The sequence below is a fragment of the Rhinolophus hipposideros genome (genome assembly GCF_964194185.1).
Source record: "Rhinolophus hipposideros genome assembly, chromosome: 12".
Lineage (NCBI taxonomy): Eukaryota > Metazoa > Chordata > Mammalia > Chiroptera > Rhinolophidae > Rhinolophus > Rhinolophus hipposideros.
Genome location: NC_138058.1, coordinates 7,336,094 through 7,360,207, shown reverse-complemented (window position 1 = coordinate 7,360,207; position 24,114 = coordinate 7,336,094).

Sequence of the window (24,114 nt, the reverse complement as noted above, 5' to 3'; positions counted from 1 at the left end):
AGTGTTTTCTTATTCTTTTCATAAATACCCAGAAGTGTATTACCATACGATAGTTCTATTTTTAATTTTTTGAGGAATCTCCATATTGTTTTTCATAATGGCTGCCCAAATCTCCACTACCACCAACAGTGTATGAGTGTTCCCTTTTCTCCACATCTTCTCCAACACTTATTATTTTTGTCTTTTTGATAATGGCAATTCTAACATGTGTGAGATGATATGTTATTGCTGTTTTGATTTGCATTTCCCTAATAATTAGTGTTGTTGAACATCTTTTCATATGCCTGTTGGCCATCTGTCTGTCTTTTTTGAAGGACTGTCTATTCAGATACTCTTCTCATTTTTTAATCAGGTTGTTTATGTTTTTGTTGTTGAGTTGGATGAGTTATTTAGATATTTTGAACATTAACCACATATCCAATGTATAGTTTGCAAATATTTTCTCCCATTAGGTAGGTGGCCTTTTCATTTTGATGCTGGTTTCTTTCACTGTGTAGAGACTATTTAGTTTGATGAAGTGCTATTTGTTTATTTTTGATTTTTTTTCCCTTCTGAGACAGATCCACCGAGACATTGCTAACACCAATGTCAAGGAACTCACTACCTATGTTTCTTCTAGGAATTTTATGATTTTAGATCTTACATTCTAGCCTTTAATCCATCTTGAGTTCATTTTTGTATATAGTATAACGTATTGGTCCAGTTTTGTTCCCTTGCACGTGGCTGTCCAGTTTTCCCAATACTATTTATTAAAGAAACTGTCCTCCTTCCATTGTATGTCCTTAGCCCCTTTGTCTTAGATTAATTGTCTATATATGTATGGGTTTATTTCTGGCTCTCATGTATCTTCCATTGACTTGAGTGTCTGTTTTTGTACCAGTAAACTAATTTGATTACTATAGTTCTGCAGTATAGTTTGAAATCAGGGAGTGTAATACCGCCAGCTTTGTCATTCTTTCTCAAGATAGCTTTGGCTGTTCAGGATCCTTTGTGATTCCATATGAATTTTAGAATTATATGTTGTAGTTCTGCAAAGTATGCCACTGGGATTTTGATAGGGATTGCATTGAATCTGTGGATTTCTTTGGGTAGTATGGACATTTTAATAACATTAATTCTCCCAATACATGAGCATGGACTATCATTTTGACTTGGGATAATTTTTATATGGATATCTAAAGCTGAATATCATAGGATCCAGCAAAAACAAAGGAAAACTGCACATAAGATAATTCTACAACACAGGACATCCAGTTCACCTATAGAAAAAATAATGCTGCTAAGGATGAGCTCATGAATTAAATATAAAAACAATCCAAGGAACTGTTTTGGATTGAGAGAACCAGCAAACACAACAAATAGGAGAATCGCTATTCTCAAATAATAATTACACTAATGTGCTATTCTAAAAATGAGTATAGAATAACTATTTTTAAAATTATTTCAAGGATAAAAATTGAAATGGAAATCGTGAGAAAGTATATCAGGTTATAGGGGAAAATCATAATTTTGAAAGAACCACATACAGTCCTACCATTAAAGTACCTGAACTCAATAAAGAGAGAAATAATACTTATATCATTAACTCCAAGAAGTATCTATCAGATATGTGTTCATAAAAGGACAAAGTAGTGAACTTATTATGCTTTATTTTGCTTTATTTTCATAGTTAAAATTTTAATAATTACGTCCTGTAAACAACATTAGATAATCCCTGATAACAGCCAGTAGCAATAAAAAGGAAAGTGACCGTGAAATGCTGAACTCGATTATGCAGATGCTGTTCCTCTCCTGGAGGTCACAGAAGATAACAAGGGAATAAATATAAGATATCTAGACATGTCAAAATGGGAATCCTTGGGAAAGTGATGCCAACAAAATGGCTGATTAGAAAGCTCTATACGCTTGCTCCCCATACAGACATAATAACAAGAACAACAACCAAAACTAAAACGGCGTGAACCAAGTTTATAGGAGCTCTGGAACACAATCAAAGGTTACAACAATCAAGCAAGTGTTCAATCCAAAGAAATAGCCATCTTTAAAGGGTTAAGAAAGTTTTGTATTATTTTCACTCTCCATTCCCTCACCTCCTTCCCAGCACACAGCAGTTTTGATCTTGAGTAACAGAAAAATGGATACCAGTTCCCCTCCTTGAACTGAAGAATGCAAAGCAGACCTTATTTGCAAATTACTATGTGTTCATTCTAACCTGGCTGGGGAGTATTTGAATAAATGACTTGTTCATTTCTGCCTCACATAATTTGGGACATAGGTAGGAAAAGCAATCAGCACTGCTCATAAAAGCTACAAGGGAACAACAAATCTGCATAACACTTAGGATAAAAGATTCTGGGTAGAGATCTACAACAGATCATCTAAAGCCCAGAGGCAAAATGGGTGAGACTCATTGGGAAATTAGGACATTCAAATGCAATTGCATATAGAGAAGAATTTAGAAAGTCATGCGTATGCCTAAGCAAGTCACATGCTCAAATGTCCTGAGAAGACCTTCAGCTTTCACCTCAGCTTATCTCTAGGCTCACAGCAAGCCAAACAAGTTGGTTGAGGAATACACTCACACAATTCTAATCTATAAATACTGAGAGACCGTCTCTCTCTCTCTCTCTCTCTCTCTCTTTCTCTCTCTCTCTCTCTCTCTCTCTCTCTCTCTCTCTCTCTCTCTCTCTCATTCTCTCATTATCAGTCTCTCTCTCTTTTGGTGTTTTTGTTTGTTTATTTGTCTTTTTCAGCTCCTGTCATTCAAGGAGATATCTGTCAAAAATTTTGCTAACACAAGCTAAAGGAACAGAGACAGTGATTATACACACCTTAAAAATGGTTTGAAAAAGTCTCTAAACAATGAACTACATAACCTTCAATAATAAAATCAAGGAAATCAAACAAACAAAAACACTATGAAATAGAGAGAATCTAAGTCACAACATTATAAAAATCCAATACCAATTTTCAACAAAAAAGTCATCTGGCATACAAAGAAACAGGTTTTGGTTTATGCAAAGGAACAAGATAATTAATTGACAGAAACTGTCCCCGAGGTAGCCTAGATACTGACCTTACTAAACAAACACTTTGAAACAACTGTCTTAAATATGCTCAAACAGATTAAAAAATGGTCAAAGAACTAAAGGAAATCCAGAACAAAGTATATGAACAAAAGCAGAATTTTAAGAAATGGACAAAAATTTAAAAAGAGAACCACACAGATATTCTGGAACTGAAAAGTAAAATAACAGAAATTAAAACTTTATTAGAGGCATTTAACAGCAGATTTATAGAAGAATTGTTGAACTTGAGTATAGGACAATTAAAGTTGTTGAGTCGGAGGTGCAGAAAAGAAAAAAAAATGAACACAAACAAGTCGTATGGGAATTGTAGGACACTGTCAAACAGACTAACATGGTAAATGAAACTATCAGAAGAAGAGAGAAAGGGGAAGAAAAAAATATTTGTAAAACCTATTACCAAATTCTTCTCAAATAAAAAGACAATCGGCAAATCAAAAAATCTCAATGAATTCCAAGTAAAATAAACCCAAAGAGATTCTAACCAAGACCCATTATAATTAGACTGGTGAAAGCCAAAGATAATACAGAATGTCAAACACAGCAATAGTAGAGTGATTTGACATGTTTAAAGGATACTCAATATGATTTTCAGCTAATTTCTCCACAGAAACCTGGAGACAAACAGGCAGTGAGATAATATAACGTTCCAGGGGGAAAAAAACACAACAGCGAAAAACTGTCACCTAGAACTGTGTTTATATGGCAAAGCTGTCCTTCAAAAATGAGGAAGGAATTAAGACATTCCCAGATATATAAAACAAATAAACAAACAAACAAATAAAACAAAGAAAGTGTATTGCCACTAGAACTGCCCTACAAGAAATGTTAGAAGAAATCCTTTGGGTTGCAGAGAAAAGACACTAGAAGTAACTTGAAGCCATATGAAGATATAAATTCTCTGGTAAAGGTAAATACATAGGCAAGAAAAAAATATCACTATTATTGTAAATTTGGTTTGTAACTCACAATTTTTTTTCCTACAGGATTTAAAAAACAAAAATATAAAAATAATTATAAATCTATGCTATTAGGCACACAACATATAAATACATAAGTTGTGACATTAGTAATATAAGGGGAAGATGGAACTTTATAGGAGTATAGTTATATATGTAATTGAGGTTAAGTTGGTAATATTCATATTAAATCATTATCATTTTAAGAAGCTATATGTATCCCCCCACAGTAACCTCAAATAATATAATATATAGAAAAGGAAATAAAAAAGAGAACCAAACTTGTCACTACAAAAAGTTCGCTAAATCCAAAAGAACACAGTATTGGAGAAAATAAAGGACAAAAAATTAAAAGACATATAGAAAACAAATAGCAAATAGCAGGAGCCCTTAAGTATTTACTTTAAATGTAAACGGACTGAACTCTCCAATCAAAAATCATAGTTTGGCAGAATGGATGGAAAACATGATCCAACTTATACTGTCTTCAAGAAACTCACTTTAGATTGAAGACAATTTGAAAGTGAAAAGATGGTAAAAAGATATTCAATGCTGATAGTAACTGATAGAGAGCTAGTGTAGCTACACTCAAACAGAATAGACTTTAAATAAAAAACTGTGACAAAAGATAAAGAAGGATATTATGTGATGGGTAAAAGGTCAATTCCCCAAGAATATATAATTACAAACATATATGCTTCAAATATCATAGCCACAATATCTCTGATGCAACATTGACAGATTTGAAAGGAGAAATAAACAATTCTATTATAGTAACTGGAAACTTCAGTACTCCGTATTTAAGTAATAGATAGAACAATGAGATAAAAAGTCCATAAGGAACTAGAGAACCTAATAATGCCATAAGCCATCTGGACCTAACAGACATATATAATCATTCTACCCAACAACAGAACAAAACGCATTTTTGTCAGGCATATGAAACATTTTCCAATATAGAACATAAGTTAGGCAATAAACAAACCTTAATATATGTTTAAAGAATGGAATCACACAAAGTATTACTCTGATCACAAAAGAATGAAGCTAGAAATCAATGTAAAAAAGAAAACTGCAAAATTTACAGATATATAAAAATTAAATATAACATCCTTAAACAACAAAATTGGTCAAAAAAAGCAATAAGGGAAATTGGAAAATACTTTGAGACAGATGAAATCACAACCTAGCAAACCTTATGTGATGAAGCAAAAGCAATGGCAAGAGGGAAATTTATAACAGTAAATGCATACACTAAAAATAAAAAAAATCTCAAATCAGTAAAGTAATTTTGCAGTTTAAAGAACTAAATAAAGAATTAATGGAATGAAAGGAAAAAACTTGATAGTCGCATGATGCAGAAAAAAAATGTTTGACAAAATGCAACACCCTTTCTTGATAAAAACACTCAATAAACTAGAATAGAAGGAAAATTCCTCAACATGATAGAATCCATATGTATAAAACCCCACAGCTAACATCACATTAAATGATGAAAGGCAAAAGTATTTTTCCTCTAAAACCAGAAAGCCATGAAGATTTAAAAAAAAAATAAAAATAAATAAATAAAAACAACTGTTGGAACTTAACAAACAAATCAGCAAAGTTGCAGGATACCAAATGAACACATAAAAATCAGTTGTGTTTCTATGTACTAACAATAAGCAATCTGAAAAGAAAATTAAGAAACAATTTTAATTGCGATAACATGATAAAGAATAAAATATTTAGAACTAAATTTAAACATGGATGCAAAAATGTTTACATTGAAATATACAAAACATTGCTGAAAGATTAAACACCAGTAAATAGAAAGGCATCTCACATTCATTAATGGGAAGACTTAATATTGTTAAGATGTCAGCATTATCCAAAGTCATCTACAGATTCAATGATCAAAATTCTAATGGCATTGTTTTGCAGAAATAGAAAAGCCATCCTAAAATGCATATGGAATCTCAAAAGTTCTCAAATACCCAAAACAATGTTGAAAAAGAACAAATATGAAGTAATCACATTTTCAAATTCCAAAATGTACTATAAAGCTATAGTTATTAAAACAGTGTGATACTGGCATAAAAACAAACAGACCAATGGAATAAAACAGAATTCCTAGAAATAATGATTTTGATGAAAGTGTCAAGACCATTCAACGGAGAAAGGACATTCTTTCTAACAAATGGTGCTGGCAACCTTGGATCCTGGATATCCACATGAAAAGTTGGACTGTATCTTACACCATATACAAAAAAAAAAAAAAAAATTAACTCAAAATAGATCAAACATGTAAACATAAGACCTAAAAAAACAAACAAACAAAAAAAAGAGGCAAGAAAACAGAGGCAAAATTTCATGACATTGGATTTGCCAATGATTTCTTAGATATAATACCAAAAGAACAGGCAACAAACAAACAAAAAAATAGATAAATTGGACTTCATCAAAATTTAAAATGTGCATCAAAGGACACTATCAAGTGAGTGAAAAGACAACCCATGGAGTGGGAGGAAATATCCGTAAGTCATATGTCTGATTAGGGGTTAATACCCAGAATATACAAATAACTCTGAAAATTCAACAAGAAAAAAAGAAAAACAAACAATGGACAAAGAACTTGAATATCGGTTTCGCCAAAAAAGATATACAAATGGGCAACAAATGTGAAAATATGCTCAACATCACTATGTTTAGCAAATGAAAATCAAAATGACAGTGAGGTGCAATTTCACACCCATTAGAATGGCTATTATAGAAAAACAAAGGAACAAGAAGTAACAAATTTTGGTGAGAATGAGAGGAAATGTGCAATGTTGGTGCTGATCTAAAATGATATAGCCACTGTAGAAAACATTATGATAATGTTTTCAAAAAGTGAAACCTTGAATTACATATTATTTAGCAGTCCCAATACTGGGTATATACTCAAAAGCATTGAAAGAAGAAACTCAAACAGAAATGTGTACCCTGTTGTTCACAGAGCATCATTCATAGTATCCAAAAGGCGCAAATAACCACATGTCCATCAACAGATTAATGATAAACTAAATGTGCTATATACACACAATGACATATGATTCAGTCTTAAATAAGAATGAAATTCTAATACATGCTAACAGAATTCTAATACATAATAAATAAACCTTGAAAACATTGTGGTAGGTGAAAGACAGATATAAAAGGACAAATATGACTCCATTTACATGAGGTCCTAGAATAGGTTGATTGCTGGAGAGCTGAAGTAGAATAGAGGTTACCAGTGTCTGAGGGGAGGGACTAAGGGGCACACTCTGTTTGGGATGATGAAAATGTTTTGGAGATGGGTCGTGGTGATGGTTGCACAGCAATGTGAATGTACTTAAGGCCACTGAATGATACACTTAAAACGGTGTAAAGGTAAATTTTAAGTTATGTGTATTTCACCACACACACACTCACACACACACACGCACACACACTCCTTCTCACACCTTCAGCAATATAATGCTAAGCCACAAAAGCAGCCTGTTTCTGAAAGTGTCCAAAATTCTAGTGCAGTGCTTCCTTGAGCCCAAAGCGGCCTTAACAATGGTAAAAGAAATAATTGCCTATATGCAGTGATTTTAAGTGTACTAAATGATTCTAGATATTAGAGAAAAGTTGATTCTATCGAGCATGTATTATTTAAAATTGTTTTACCATCTGAAAATAATGATTCCGCCCATGATCATCATAATAGATGCAGAAAAGTCATTTGACAAAATCCAACAAACATTGATGATAAAAATTCTCAACAAACTTATAGAAGGCCACTTCCTCAGCTTGCTAAAAGACATTTTCATAAAACCTACAGAGAACGTAGTGGTGAAAGATTGAATGTGTTCCCTGTAGGATGGGATCAAATCCAGGACATCAGGCCTCACCATTTCTATTTAACATTGTAATTGAGGTTGTAGCTAGTGTAAAAGGCAAATAATAATAATAATAATAATAATAATAATAATAATAATAATAATAGAAATTAAATATATTCAAATTTAAAGTATAAAGTACAACTATCTTTACATGATATCACCATATATGTAAAAAATATCCTAATGAATCCGCAACAAAACTTAATGAAGGAGGTCAGGATGGTTATACCTACAGGATCAATAAACAAAAAGCAATTGCATTTCTATAAATTAGTAACAAACAATAAAAAAATTAGATTGACAATACAATTCCATTTACAAAATCATTAAAAATAATGCAACATTAGCAATAAATTTAACAGCAGACAAGTAAGATTTATATACACTGAAAAGTACAAAACATTGTGATGAGACAATAAACACAATTTACCTAAACGGAGAGACATTCCATATTTTTGAGTTGAAACATAAACATTTTCGTGTTATCAATTCTTCTCTGAATTGATTTATAGTCTTAATGATCCATATCAAAATATCAGAAAAAAATTTTTTTAACAAAAATTGACATCAGATCCTAAAATTTAGAATGAATTATAAAGGATCTAGATTAACCAAAATAATTTTGAAAAAAGAGAATGAATTTTGAGGACTTACACTTCCCAATTTTGGTCACTAAAAAGCTACAGTAAGCAAGAAAGGGGGCTATTGGTGTAATAATAGTCATATGGATAAATGGTGCAGAATTGAGAGTTGTGGAATAAATACATACTTTTTTGGCCAATTGGTTTTCAACGAAGATGTCAAGACAATTCAATCAGGAAAGGACAGTTTTTATATAAATATTACAGAGACAAATGTATGCGCACAGGTCAAATGATTAATGTTGTGCATAATGTCCCATCATACACAACAACTAACTCAAAAGAGAGAGAATAAAAAGAATCAGATTTACTGTAAAAGCAAACCACATAAAACATTATAAGAAAACAGGAGAAAATCTCTGTGACCTTAATTTAAGAAAAGAGACATTTAGACACACAAAGCACAATCTATAACAAGCAAAAAAAAAAAAAAAAAAAAAAAAAAAAAGCAGATAAATTGTAATTCATCAAAATAAAAACAAAATTAAGCTTTAAAAAACATCACCTAGAAAAATAAAAGACAAGGCACAAACTAGGAGAAAATATTTACAAATCACATATTTGATAAAGGACTTGTTTCTAGAATATATAAAGAACACTTACATAATAATAATAGTAATAGTAATAATAAATAATAATATTTTGAAAACCTCACAAACAACTCCATTTAAAAATGGGCAAAATATTTTGATAGGTATTTTCCTAAAGAAGATATATGGATGGCTAATAATCACATGAAAATGTGCTAACATATTACTTATTAACTAAATGCAAATTAAAGAAACATTGAGATAGAACTTCACAGCCACTAAAAGGGTTATTTATTTTTTTAACAGCCAACATCAATTGTTGACAAGGATGAGAAGAAACTAGAACCCTCGTGTGACTGGTAAAAATGTATCACGATTTAGCCACTTTAAAACCATTGGCAAATGATTTTGAAAGTTAACATAAACTTATTAAATAACCTGCCAATTCTACTTCTAGATATTGTCCCCATCCCTCCCCCACTAGATAAAATACTATTTTCATACCTTATTATGGAGTTTGCTATTACTGCATTTGCTCTCTCTCTGTTAATAATGAATATATATTCTACTCTCAGAACATTCTGTGATTGTATTCAAGCCACATGATTTACTGCAAGTTAAGTAAAATAAGAAAGGGACAATTTAAAAAAAAAGTCATAGGGATTTCAGTGTTGCGGGGATCATATCCCTTAGTAGTACTCAGGAATGCATTAAGCTAGTGGTACTTAGAGGGACCAAAAAAAGTAGGTGGATATTATCTTGAATTTTGAGATGGATAGCACATATTTTTGATATTATAAATATTCCTAAGAAAGGGCATAGAGAGAAAATCCCCAGTGTATGTTGAGAAAACAGCAATTACTACAATTTTTAATGAGTATGTCTCTGAAAGAAAAGTTGTGATATTTGAAGAGGTGAATTGAGATCCTAACACCAATTACTGAAAGAACACTACAAGGAAATCTTTTTAAAATTTTTATTAAATTAATTGGGGTGGCATTGTTTAGTAAATTATATAGGTTTCGTGCATTCAATTGTATAGTACATAATCTATATATTGCATTGTGTTCACCACCCAAAGCTAATTCTTCTGTCACCATTTATTGACCTCCTTTAGCCTCTTCTACCACCCTTCTCTTCCCTTACTTTCTGGTAACCACTAAATCTGAAAGCAACAAACAAATAAACAAAAACACACAGACACAGGCAAGTTTAAGGAAATCTCTTGAGTGGATGAAAGAATCTTATTACCTTATGAATCAAAGTTAAGATTTTTTTTGAGTTGGGAATTTACATCCCATTGAAGAGATATTATTATGTAAAAGATTCCTGAACCTTTATTTTCCAATAAGCATATTTTAAATATGATTCTATTGTGAATTCCCATTTTACTTTCATAGAACTTGTTAGATGATTGTTATGACATGTATTTGGAAATAGGACCATTTTAACCTGTGATAAAAAAAAATTAATATATAACTAATTTTATTTTGGTCATTGGTGGTAGTTACAGACTCCTTAACTTAAATCACTGAATAATGAGAATAATGCAAATTACTAGAGATAAACGAGTTACTCCACAACCCTCTATTCCTATTTTTCCATGATAATTCCTAACTTTCCTTGTCTCCTGAACTTGCTTTTATAAAAGGAAAAAAAAATAATATGGCCTGTGGGTCACTTGAATACATACTATTAATCAAGAAGTACACTTTCCTTTCCAAGAATGAATCTGTGTTATTTTGTAAATTTTAACCAAATAAGAGTATTTTATTATGTCTTTCACTATGTCTTTGTGAGAATCATACAATGTCACTAAACAAAGAACTTCTTTTGCTCATTAATGATTTGAATTTGTAAAATCTTTAATTATTGTCTAAATGCCAATACAAATACACTGTTCTCACTATCTACTCAAGATGTCTTTTTATTCTACATGTAAGATAATTGGAATTCTCTTTAACTTCTTATCATATCTTTCAGTAGAAACTCCAATGTAAAAAGTCTTAAAAAATAGAAAAACATACTGTTGTACTTAATGATGGTTATCATCTCTATTTTTTATGATTAGAGATAATTATTGATTACAGATAATTATTTCTAGTGTTATAGCCTTAAATATATGTGTAATTATTTCTAATGCTGATTCCTTAATTGGTATATTTGTAACTCTTTTCGGAAAGAAAATTCTATGCCTTTTCACAATTTATTTCTCTTACAGAAGCTCCAAACTCAAAGTATTTTTCTCACATTTCCTTAATTTAATGCTCCTACTTTAGATAAGATAATGAGAACAACAACTATTTATTTAATGAACTTAGTCTATTTTCAGTGTGTAGATGTAAGCTTAACAAAATAATTAGTGGGGCTTTGGTAATGTTGAAATTTTCTGCTTTGTTTTAATTTGTGATTCATGAGATGATAGTCTTCTTTATCATAAAGTTCAGCTCATGTCTGATTTAATGCAAAAAAAGCAAACCAAGACAAAACTTATGTTTGGAAAATCATGAATTAGGAAGAATTATGGGTATAACCCATTTCTGAGTCTTTTTTCTTGAGCTAACTTGGCCATGCCTATTAATGTCATCTTCCTCTGTGCTTTTATGGAATTTTTCCTAACCACATTAATGTGTTCAGCATATATTAATAAAGCATGTCTATTATTTGGTCTGCAGTAATTTTAATGACTTTAAAGAAAAAATAGTGAGCAAGTTGCCTTCTAGAGTTTTTGGTTAATGGTTTGAAATATACATTTTTACAATTAAATGTTGCCTATTTTGAACTCAATTTCTACTCAATAACAAAAAATAAAATGTTTGTTATTGAGTTCCAACAATTCTTAAATTTGTGTTAGTATTTGTAGAAGTGAGAGTTGAATGCATCATTATATCTATGAGAGGTACCAAACAAATTGAAAATATATAAAGAAAACAGAAGTTTTTATTTAACTAAGGGTACCTAGATAATATAACAGCAAATTTTATAACGGATAATCTGAATTTATTCCTTGCTCTTGAAAGATTTTCTTTTTCTTTTTTCAACAGGGTCTGCTCACACAAGACAAAATTTCAATTCAGTTTATTAACAGTTAGCATGTCACCTGTAAATGAAGCTCCTTGCAATCTAAAATGGGTCCTGCAAGTAGCTAAGGAGCAAGCCCTTGCCTGATATTGACAATGAATCAGGCATAAAAACATTTAGGATCAGGACCCATTGACAAGCAAGTAGGCTCATACACACTTCAATGAAACATAATATAAGAACATATTTGTCTAATTGTATATCAGTTTTTTTTGCACAAATTCCCACCTTAACATTTAATTATCTACAGAGGCCATGCGTCCGTTTCAGAAACTATAGGAAGTTTTTGGGTTTTCTGTAACCATATATAATGGATTGAATGAAGAGTTATTAGGCTTTGTTGCCAGTTTTCCAGGGTTAATTGCCATAGCAAATTGAAGCCCAAGTTGAATCACTGGATAGAGTAACTGAGCAATTAAAAGCAGCCATCATTGTGCCCTGATAGAATTGTCCTGGGCCCTTAAGGAAAAATAAATCAAGTACTTAAAAAAATTGGAAATCTGGAATGTGAAACAAAAAAAACAACAATTTTTTAAACATTTAGGTTAGGGAATTATAAATGAATTAGTATTTGTTTATATTAAAGTTTATAAGTGAAAACATTCAAAATGCATATAGTATACCAACTTTGAACATATGAAATGAGTGTTTTGCCTCATAAAGAATAAATCACTTATAGCTTATTTCATTTTTATATATAGAGAAAGGGAAATAAAAACAAACACTATTGTATGGTTTTGTTATTATTTTTTTTAATCCTTGATTATTTTTTGAGGATATATAATATTTAAAGTACCTATATGTTTTATTTTGCTGGAAAGTCGAATTGTGGAATGATGTCTCTTTCACTCCCTTTCTCACATGTTATTTTCAGGTCTTCCATCAAATTATTTAATATTTTTATTTTCTCCAACAATAAAAAGAAAGCACAAAATTTATTGTTAAGTGTTGTAGTTAAATATAGCCTTTGCATATTATTGAAGATAAAATAGTTCCAGGTATTTTTTTGACTGTGTTCCTTAGTTATGGATAAGTTCATTTCTTTAGCAAATAATACCATGCTAATAATTTATGCTGATTTTATATTTCTTAGTTGAGAATCTTGCTTTTCTTTTTCAAAGAGGATTCAACAAAGAATGTTGCTTCCTAGCAAATTATCAGGAAGGTTTCCAGCACTTTGAAAAAGAATGAAAAAAGAACAAGTTAACCCAAAGATAAAACAAAAGAGGTAGAATAGAGAACTACACCAGCAAGGCAAATAGAGATAGAGGCTCAATAAATTAAGAGCAATTTTAGGGACACTGAAAATTAAAAGAATGAATCTTTTCCAGAATAAAAAGAAAAATAAATTATAATGAATAATTTATTTAAAACGATACTGTATAAAAATCTGGATTTGCACAAAAGACAAATTAATAGATGCTTCTTTATGAAAATACAGATAACATTATTTCTTTACAGTTTTTTTTAGCTCCTGTATTTTACTTAAGAATACAAGTGTAAAGAACAGTTTATACACTAAGTCTTTGAGATAGAAGTGTATGATGTATAAGAAAATGAACTGATTTAAATTTTGTCAAACCAGGAATTCTAACTTATAGCATATTCTGTTCATCTGTGTCAATGTAGGCTCTCCAATAAAATATTAACATTAATGCAGACATAAAGAAAAAACAATAATGAAACCAAGGTTCATAGATAGCTACCCTATTGTTACAATTTGACAGATACAGGATCTATTGAGCTGAAGTGAGAATCACAGATGCAATTTTGCTTAAGATAATACAAATATGATAGTTTGAAAAAGATAAAGAGATATTTTACTAATTACCTCCAGCCTGGATGAGCACTCATAATCCATAATAGACACCCATGAGAAAATGAAGCAGCTTTAATGGAACAGCTAGTGTGGTGAATCTCATCCAACTTTCTTCTCCCATAATCTTAATCTTCTTTTTAACATTGATTCAGAAATAACTTCAAAGAAAACTACAGGACAGTAGCAGAGAAGGATACACTTGGATGAATTTCATTATGGGAGGTGGAAGTATTCCTTCTGTTTCTATCTTTGAAAGAGATTATAGAGAATTCATAAAATGTCTTCCTTAAATATTTGGTAAAATTCACCAGTAAATCCATCTGGGCCTGATATTTTCTGTTTTGGAGAGTTATTAATTATTAATTAAAGTTATGTGATAGATATTGGCCTATTCAGATTGCGTATTTCTTCTTGTGTGAGTTCTGGGAATTGTCATTGAAAAAAATAGTTCCATTTCATTTGTTTATCAAATTTGTGGGCATAGCATTGTTCACAGTATCCTTTTGTTATCCCTTTTACTTTCATGGTCTCTGTAGAGATATCCCATCTTTTGTTTCTGATATAAGTAATTTGTGTCCTCTCCCTCATTTTTCTTAGGTAGGCTGGCTAGAGACTTACCAATTTTACTGATCTTTTAAAAGAAACAGCATTTAGATTTGTTGGTTTTCCCTATTGACTTCCTGTTCACAATTACATTAATTTCTGCTCTAGCTCTTTTCTTGTCTCCTTCGACTTCTTTTTTCTCTTCTTCCCCTTCCCCTTCCCTTTTCGATTCTTCTCCTTCTCCTCTTTCTTCTCATCCTTCCTCCTCCTCTTCACTTTCCCTCCTTTTCCTCCTTCTTTCCACCCCTCTACTCCTCCTCCTTCTTTTTCTAGTTTCCTAAGGTAGAAGCTTGTTATATTGATTTTAGATATTTCTTCTTTCCTAATATGTACATTCAATGCTATAAATTTCCCACTAATCACTGCTTTCACAACTTTACATAAGTCATATTTTATTTTCATTCAATTCAAAATGCTTTTTATATTTTTCTTGAGATATCTTTTATTATATTCATATGTTATTCAGAGGTGTGCTGTTTAATTTTCAAGTATTTTGTGATTTTCCAGTTATCTTTGTGTTGTTGATTTCTAATTTAATTCTATTAAGGTCTAAGACCAGACATTTCTATTCTTTTAAATTTGTTAAGGTCTGTTTTATGGCCCAGAATATGATATATTTTGTTGAATGTTCCATGTCAACTGGAGAAAAACGTATATTCTGTTGCTTTTGAATGAAGTAGGCTATAGATGCCAATTATATCCGTTTGATCGATGCTACTGTTGAGTTCAATTATATGCTTTCTGATTTTCTGCATACTGGATCTATTTCTAATAGAATGATATCAAAATATGTAACTGTAATAGTGGATTCATATATTTCTCCTGTAGTTCTGTTGGTTTTTCCCCTCACATATTTTGGTGCCCTACCGTTAGATTCATGCACATTAAGAATAATTATGTTTTCTTGGCATATTGACCACATTTTTATTATGCAATGTCCCTCCTTACCCTGATAATTCTCCTTGTTCTGACATCTACTCCATCAAATTAATATAACTTTTCTGATTACTATTGACAGCCTATGTCTTTCTCCATCCCTTTACTTTCAATCTATATGTGTATTTATATTTAATTGGGTTTAGGATAGACAACATATAGTTGGGACTTCCCTTTTGATATATTCTGACAATCTCTGTTTCTTAATTGGTCTATTTAGACAACTGATGTTCAAAGTGAATATTGATATAGCTTGATCAGCGTTTATTACTGTTTCTATTTGTTTTTCTTCTACATTGTTCCTGCTTCTGTCTTCCACACTCTGCGTTTTGTGGCTTTAGTTGAACATTGTTTTATCCCATTTTTTCCCCTTTTGTAGCGTATCTACTGTATTTTTTGGGGGGGGCTTCTTTGTTTTTTAGTGGTTGCCCTAGAGTTTACAATGTATATTTGCAATCATTCCAACTCCACCTTCATATAACACTGTACTGCTTTATGGGTAATGCAAATATCTTGTACTACCAAATAGTCCTACTTTCTTCCTCCTGCCTCTTGTATCATTACTGTCTTGTATCATTTCACTTATATATAAGCATACATAATTAAATATACTGTTATTATTATTTTTGAACAAACGGTTATCTGCTTAGTTAAGTAAGAATAAGAAAAATAATGTTTTTATTTTACCTTCACTTATTCTTTCTCTGATGTTCTTCATTTCTGACATATCATTTTCCTTCTCTATAATTAACTTATAGGTTGGTGCAAATAATTGCATTTTAAAAGGTTAAAAAGTTGCAAGAACCTCAAGTACTTTTGCACGGAACTAATATTTTAACATTTTTTTGCAAGGTAAGTCTACTTGCAACAAATTCTCTCAATTTTATTTGTCTGAGTATATTTCTCTTTTACTTTTGAAGGATATTATCACAGGGTAGAGAATTCTAGGTAGGTGATATTCTTTCTTTCAACCTTCCAGTAAAAATATTTCACATTTCTTGCTTTCATGATTTCTGAAGGAAAATTGAAGGTACTTTTTATCTTTGTTCTTCTATAGGTAAGTTGCTTTTTCCTCTTCTTTGTTTCAAGACTTTTTTCTTTAATCTCTGGCTATCTAAAATTTGAATATGATATGTTTAGGTAGTGTTTTTGGCATTTATCCTGCTTAGTATTCTCTTCTCTTGAATTGTTTAGCATAGTTTGAGAAGGATAGGTGTTAATTCTTCTCTGAGTGTTTAGTAAAATTCACCAATGAAGCCATCTGGTCCAGGACTTTTGTTTGTTGGTATTTTTTATTACTGATTTGATTTTGTTTGTAGTGATCAGTCTGTTCAGATTTTCTAATTCTTTTTGATTCACTCTTGGAAGATTATATGTTTCTATGAATTTATCCATTTCTTCCAGATAGTCCAATTTTTTGGCATAGAAATGCTGATAGTATTTTCTTATAATCCTTTGTATTTCTGTGGTATCAGTTGTCACTTCTCTTTCATTTCTGATTTTATTTATTTGAGTCATCTCTCTGTCATGATGAGTTTGGTAAAAGGTTTATCAATTTTGTTTATCTTTTCAAAGAACCAGCTCTTTGTTTCATTATCTTTTTGTATTGTTTTTAGACTCTAGTTAATTTATTTTCCCTCTGATCTCGATTTCCTTCCTTGTGCTCATTTTGGGCTTTGTTCGCCGTTGTTTTTCTATTTCCTTTAGATGTGAGTTTAGATTGTTTATTTGACACTTTCCTTGTTTCTTGAGTTAGGCCTATATTGATATGAATTTCCATCTCAGGACTGCTTCTGCTGTGTCCCAGAGAATTTGAGTCATTATGTTTTCATTTTCATTTGTCTCAAGGTATATTTTGATTTCTTCTTTGATCGCATTGTTAAACCATTCATTATCTAGTAACATGCTATTTAGCCTCCAGTTTTTTCAGTTTTTTTCCTTGTAATTGATTTCTAGTTTCATACCATTGTGGTTGGAGAAAAGACTTGATGTGATTTCAATCTTTTTAAATTTATTGAGACTTATTTGGTGGCCTAACATGTGGTCTATCATGGAAAATGTTCCATGTGCACTTGAAAAGAATGTATATTCTGCTGCTTTGGGGTGAAAATGCTCTAAAAATATCAATTATATCCATATGATCTAAGGTGTCATTTAAGGCCACTGCTTCCACGGTGATTTTCTGTCTGGAAGATCTGTCCATTTGTGTCAATGGGGTGTTAAAGTCCCCTATTATGACTGTATTATGGTTGATCTTTTCCTTTATTTCAGTCCGTACTTGCTCTGTATATATTCAGGTGCTTTTATGTTGGGTTCATAAATGTTTACACGGGTTGTATCCTCTTGTTGGATTGATCCCTTTATCATTATGAAATATCCTTATTTGTCTTTTATTATTGCCTTTGTTTTAAAGTCTATTTTGTCTGGTATAAGTATTGCTACCTCAGCCTTTTCTGTTTTTCTTTTTGATTGTTTGTTTATTTGTTGCTTGTTTACTCCCATTTTCATAAAATATATTTTTCCATCCTTTTACTGAAGTGAGTCTCTTGTAGACAGCATGTGTAAGGGTCTTGTTTTCTTATTCATTTAGCTTCTCTATATCTGTTGATTGGAGCAGTTAATCCATTTACATTGAAATGTAGTTATTGATATTTTATTATTCACATTTACATTTGTTTGTTTGTTTGTTTGTTTGTTTGTTTTACCTTCTTCTTCTTAAATAAGTCCCTTTAACATTTCTTCTAACACTGTTTTGGTGGTGATGAATTCCTTTAGCTTTTTCTTGTCTGTGAATCTTTTTATATGTCTTTCAGTTTTAAATGATAGCTTTGCTGGTTAGAGTAACCTTTGTTTTAGGTCACTGCTTTTCATCATTTTGAATATTTTGTGCCAATCCCTTCTGGTCTACAAAATTTCTGTTGAGAAATCATCTAACAGTCTAATGGGAGCCTACTTGTAAGTAACTAACTTCTTTTCTCTTGCTGCTTTTAAAATATTCTTTTTGTTTTAAACATTTGCCATTTTAATTATCATGTGTCTTGGTGTGGGTCCTTGGGTTTATCTTGTTTGAGATTCTCTATGCTTCTCGAATTGTATGTCTATCTCTTTGCAAGGTTAGGGAAGTTTTCCATCATTATTTCTTTAAATGGGTTCTCAATCCTTTGCTTTCTCTCTCTCCTTCCAGTATCCCTATGATGTAAATGCTGTTATGCTTGTTGTTTCAGAAGTCTCTTAAGCTATTTTCTTTTTTGATTCATTTTTTTTCCTTTTTGCTGTTTTGATTAGGTGTTTTTTGCTACCTTCTCTTCCAAATCAGTGATTTGATCCTCTCATTCATCTAATCTGATTTTGATTCCCACTAGTGTATTCTTTATTTCAATTATTGTATTCTTATTTCTATCTGTTTCCTTTTTATCTGTTTGTTGAAGCTCTCACTAAGTTCCTTGAACATCCTTCTAACTAGTGTTTTGAACTCTGTATTTGGTAGATTGTTTGTCTGCAATTTGTTTTGTTATTTTTTTGGATTTTTTTCTTTTTCTTTCATTTGGGTCATGTTTCTTTGTTTCCTCATTTTGGCTTCACTTCTTTGTTTCTTTCTGTGTATAAGGTAAATCTTCTATGTCTTCCAGTCTTTGCATGGTAGCCTTATGTAGGTGTCCTTTAGGACCAAATGTCACAGTCTTCCTGAACACTTTAGCCAGGTGCTCCAGGGGTCCTTGCTCCTCACAAAGACTTCTGTGCAGGCCAATGTCAGCCGTTGACTGTGATTGACCCAGGGCTACCTGGTAGGAGCTACAAAGCCATCCATCATTGGTTGCGGCCTTTGATGGACCTGGGGGCATGTGCAAGAGGCCAAGATACAAACTGAGTCTGGCTGCCACCAGCTTTAGGCCTGAGACAACTCAGTAAAATGCTCAAGGCACCTAGAGAACTGCAACTGTCTGCAGGCTGCCTATGAGGCTCAGCTGCTGAAATAGCTTGAGGTGGTATGCAAGTTGGGTGAGTCGACCAGAGAGTCACCAGAATGCAGTGAGAGGTGTTCACCAGGTTCATATTTGGCACCAGTGTTGAGCCTACAGCTACTAGGTTCAAAGGAACAGAGCACACCAAAGCCAGATGCTGCCCACATGTGGCCTGAAGGTCCCCAAGAGTTATCCAAGAAATACTACAGTGCGGGCCAAGGCCGCTGTCTGCTGCTGAAAGAGTCTCCCCTAGTGTGTGAGTCCAGGCCTGCTGCTTGCTGCTGAAAAGCCTCCTATGGTGGTGGGCCAGGTTTGGCTGCCTACTGCAGAAAGTGTTTCCTCCAGTGTAAAAGTTGGGTGGAGTAGGATCCCAAGGAGTCACCAGAGTGGACCGAGTGGATTTCACCAGGTCAATGCTGATTCAGATTTGGTCTTGTGAGGGGAGGGCTCAACACAATAAAGAGGGCATCCTCGAGTAGGCTGCATGGGAGCAGGGCTCAACACAAAGACAATAGTGGCTGTCCTTCAGCCCTTGCCCTGCAGCCACAAAAGTCACTCTCTCCCTGTACATCTCTGGCACTTCCAGAGCTGTTGTCCCTCTACCAGAGCCCAGGGTGAGTGCCTGGGAGTGAGATAGAGTGAAGGCCAGCTCTTTAAGATAACATCTAGGTTTCCATCAGGCAGACAGAATCCCCACTGATTTTCATAGCCAGAAGTTGTGGGGGCTCCTCTTCCCAGCATTAGTGCTCTGGACTGGGGAACATGGTGTAGGGCTAGGACTTCTAACTTCTCTGGGGTCTCTCTGCAACTTAAATATCCCTCCTGATTCTCAACCACCGCACGTGGGTGGGGGGCCAGCATGTTTTGCATCTTCAGGCTCCTACCAGTATCAAAATGGCTTCTTTTTCATATCTTTAGTTTTAAGAGTCCTGTTCAGCTAGTCTTTAGATGGTCCTTCAGGTTGATTGTTTCATAATTTAGCTGTAATTTTAATGTGATAATGGCAGAAGGATAGCACAGTACATACCTACTTTTCCATCTTGACCTGTCTCCCTCCAAATTCTCAATGTGAAAAAGTTTTTAATTTTGGTGATAAGGTCCCATTTACACTTTTTTGTTCGTTTGTTTGTTTGTTTTACGAGGCCAGCATAATCTATTTTTTAATGTATTGGAGTGACAATTACTAGTGAAATTTCATAGATTTCAGGTGTACAATTCTGTATTATATCACCTGTAAATCCCATTGTGTGTTCACCACCCAGAGTCAGTTCTCCTTCCATCACCATATATTTGATACCCCTTACCCTCATCTCCCACCCTCCACTACCCTTACCCTCTGGTAATCACTAAACTATTGTCTGTGTCTATGAGTTTTTGTTTCTCATTTGTTTGTCTTGTTCTTTTGTTGTTTTTGGCTTACATACCACAAATCAGTGAAATCATATGGTTCGCTGCTTTTTCTGTCTGACTTATTTCGCTTGACATTGTACTCTCAAGATCCATCCATGTTATCACAAATGTTCCTATATCATCTTTTCTTACCACCAAATAGTATTCCATTGTGTATATATACCAAAACTTCTTTATCCATTCATTTATCGAAGGACATTTTGGTTGTTTCCATGTTTCGGCCACTGTAAATAAAGCTGCAATGAACATTGGAGCACACGTGTCTTTATGGATACATGTTTTTAGATTTTTTGGGTAGATACCCAGGAGAGGGATTGCTGGGTCCTATGGTAATTCTATTCGTAATTGTTTGAGGAATCTCCACACTGACTTCCATAACGGTTGCACCAGTCTGCATTCTCACCAACAGTGTATGAGGGTTCCTTTTTCTTCACAGCCTCTCCAACACTTCCAACACTATGTTGAAAAGCAGAGGTGATAGGGGACAGCCCTGTAGTGTTCCTGAACGCAGAACAAAGGGCTTCAGCTTTTCACTATTAATTATGAGATTAGCTGAGGGCTTGTCATATATGGCCTTTATTATGTTAAGATATTTTACTTCCATACCTATTTTATTAAGTGTTTTAATCATAAATGGATGTTGTATCTTGTCAAATGCCTTTTCTGCATCAATTGATATAATCATATAATCATATGATTTCTTTTGTTTATATGATGCATCACATTGATGAATTTGCGGATGTTGAACGATTCTGGTGCCCACGGGATGAAACCCATTTGGTCATGATGAATAATCTTTCTAATGCATTGTTGTAATCGATTTGCTAGAATTTTGTTTAGGATTTTTGCATCTGTATTCATCAGAGATATTGGTCTATAGATTTCTTTTTTGTGTTGTCCTTACCAGGTTTTGTATCAGGGTAATGTTGGCCTCATAAAATGAGTTAGGGAATACTGACTCTTCTTCAATGTTTTGGAAAAGTTTGAGCAGGATTGGTATTAGATCCTCTTTGAAGGTTTGGTAGAATTCACTAGTGAAGCCATCTGGTCCCGGACGTTTTCTTTTGGGAAGGTTTTGATTCAATTTTGTTACTGGTGATCGGTCTGTTAAGATTTTCCAATTCTTCATGGTTCAGCCTTGGAAGACTATATGTTTCTAAGAACTTGTCCATTTTTTCAAGGTTATTGAATTTGGTGGCATATAGTCCTTCATAGTATTCTGCAATGATCCTTTGTATTTCTGTGGTATCCGTGATAACTTCCCCTTTTTCATTTCTGAGTTTCTTTATTAGTGTCTTCTCTTTTCTTATCTTAATGAGTCTAGACAAGGGTTTGTCAATTTTGTTAATCTTTTCAAAGAACCAGCTCTTTGTCACATTATTTTTTTTATTGTCTCTTTGTTCTCTATTTCATTTAGTTCTGCTCTGATTTTTGTTATTCCCTTTCTTCTGCTGACCTTGGGTTTCACTTGTTCTTTTTTCTAGTTCTTTAAGGTGTAACATGAGGTGATTTATTTGGAATTTTTCTTGTTTCTTGAGATAGACCTGTAATGATATAAATTTCCCTCTTAAAACTGCTTTCGCTGCATCCAAAAATTTTGGTTGGATGTATTTTCATTGTCGTTTGTTTCTATGTGTCTTTTGATCTCTCCTCTAATTTCTTCTTTGAACCAGTCGTTCTTTAAAAGTATGTTGTTTAATCTCCATGTATTTGTGTTTTTTCCTGCTTTCTTTTTGCAGTTGATATCCAATTTCAAAGCCTTGTGATCAGAGAAAATGCTTGGTATGATTTAAATCTTCTTAAATTTGCTGAGGCTGCTTTTATGCCCCAATATATGGTCTATCCTTGACAATGTTCCGTGTATACAAGAAAAGAATGTATAGTCTGATGTTTTAGGATGAAGTGCTCTATATATGTCAATGATGTCCATTTCATCTAATGTGTCATTTAGGGCTGCTATTTCGTTATTTATTTTCTGTTTGGATGATCTATCCATAGCTGTCAATGATGTATTTAAGTCCCCTAGTATAATTGTGTTTTGGTCAATTTCTCTCTTTAGTCCTGTTAGTAGTTGCTTAGTATATTTTGGTGCTCCCTGATTGGGGGCATAAATATTGATGACTGTTATGTCCTCTTGTTGTACAGTCCCCTTTACCATTATGAAATGTCCATCTTTGTCTCTTGTTATCTTTTTCACCCTGAAGTCTGTTTCATCTGATATCATTATGGCTACACCTGATTTTCTCTGGGTACCATTTGTTTGGAGTGTCAATTTCCACCCTTTCATTTTGAGTGTATGCTTGTCCTTGTAGCTGAGATGTGTCTCTTGGAGACAGCATATGGTTGGGTTTAGTTTTTTTTATCCAATCTGCTACTCTGTGCCTTTTTGCTGGTGAGTTCAGTCCATTTACATTTAGGGTGATTATTGATATGTGAGGATTTCCTGTCATTCTGTCTTTAGTTTTCTGGTAAGGCTGTGTCTCCATTGTTTCTTTGCCTCTTTGTTGTTGTCTATTATTTCTGTATGGTTGTATTCTATGATGTTTCCCTCTGTTTCTTCTTTTGTTACAGAATATATTTCAGTTCTGGATTTTTTTTTTTTTTGAGTGGTTACTCTTAAGTTTATGTAAAAGAAAGTTTGATAATTAGAGTATTCCATTTTCTTCAGCATATTTACTTTCTTCATTCCCATATTCCGGTTCAGGCCTTTACTCTCCCCCTCTTTATGTTTTGGTTGCCACAAATTGTCCCTTTTGATGGTGGTCGAATAGCCTCCTTCAGTATTTCTTGTAGTGCAGGTCGTGTATTAGAAAATTCCCTCAGCTTCTGTATGTCTGGAAAAGTCTTTATTCCTCCTTCATATCTAAAGGATATCTTTGCTGGATATATTATTCTTGGCTCATAATTTCTCTCTTTCAATAGTTTGAATATTTGGTTCCACTCACTCCTGGCTTGTAGATTTCTGCTGAGAAATTTGATGATAATCTAATGGGCTTTCCTTTGTAGGTTACCGTCTTCTTTTCCCTGGTTGCCTTGAGGATTCTTTCTTTGACGTTGATTTTAGACATCTTCAATACAATGTGCCTTTCAGAAGGCCTATTTGGATTGAGGTAATTAGGTGTTCTATTTTCTTCTTGGATTCAAGGATCCAATTCTGTCCACAACTTTGGGAAGTTCTCATCAACAATTTGTTTGAA